Raw genomic sequence first — 1,222 nt, 5'->3', positions numbered from 1 at the left:
GCTCATAAAAAGAAGACTAAAGAGAAAACACCTCAGTGACCTCACTAAAGAAATAAAATAGACAAACTGGAAGATGGTATTCCGATGGGCGTAGCTATCCACATATTATTTAGCAATAAAGCTAGAAAAATTGAACAAATGCCCAGCTGGACAAATTGCAAAGTACAAATTAAAAAAAAATTACTGAAATGATATTATATAAACTATCCTTTCTCTTAAACTCCACAGTAGGATCGTATGTACATGTATGGAAATACCCGTGGTGGGGATAAGGCTCTTAGCGACAGAAAATGTTTCAAGCAAGGCGCATCAATCGATTTGTTAGGCTTCGTCGTGCAGTCTGCGTTGTATCTGGAATCTGCGACACGATCATGCCTGTAACTGAATTCTACTCTAATATGTAAATCTACATTTATTTAAACAACATTTTCTACTCTATATTTACTTTAAATAAATTGAGAAAGTTTATGAAAAATAGTTTGGTTTATATCCCTTTACCTTCTGTGGTAAAGATGGCGGAGGTGACATTAAATTTAAGAAATCGATTGCAGCGGATTCGTAAAGCACACTTACCGATATTTCGGAGTAAAATCATCAAATTCCTGGGCACGAGCCTATGTAATATTCGTAAACTATAAACGTCTTACAATGCATCATTTTCACAAACACTTTTACGTTTAACTTTAGTTATTCATATGACATGTGTTTATAATAGGCTATCAACGAGCGTACGTGAAATGGCATAACGTCGATAGGTTTAAATAGCAGGAAATTGCATAGTAAGATAAAGTAGGAAATGATTTTCTACGTAATTATATAAAGAGAAGTGCTCTGAAAGCATTCTAATTTGTTTTAATATGAGACTATTAGGTTGTCCGAAATGTTTCTTTCGTTTTATAAGGAAATAATCAACGCACAATATTTTTTGTTTTATATTAGTTTATTGAATTATGCACGAATGTAATAATAGAAATAAAACTAAATGGATCATACCTAATTCAATAAAATAATATAAAACAGAAATTGTTGTTCATCTATTATCGCCTTATGAAACGGAAGAAACTTTTCGGACAACCTAATATTTAAGACTCGAAAGAGATACCTTGGCAATTGTAAAGAATTTTAACAATTTTCTGTGCTTCATAAAGCTTTACGTTTTTAATCCATTACGTACAATGATTTTAGTTGAAATTATCGTTCCTTAACGGAGAACAATATTTTT

The sequence above is a fragment of the Bombus vosnesenskii genome, unplaced genomic scaffold (genome assembly GCF_011952255.1).
Source record: "Bombus vosnesenskii isolate JDL3184/JDL3185 unplaced genomic scaffold, Bvos_JDL3184-5_v1.1 scf7180000013666, whole genome shotgun sequence".
Lineage (NCBI taxonomy): Eukaryota > Metazoa > Arthropoda > Insecta > Hymenoptera > Apidae > Bombus > Bombus vosnesenskii.
The sequence above is the reverse complement of the archived record's forward strand: the minus strand, read 5'-3'. Positions refer to the sequence as shown.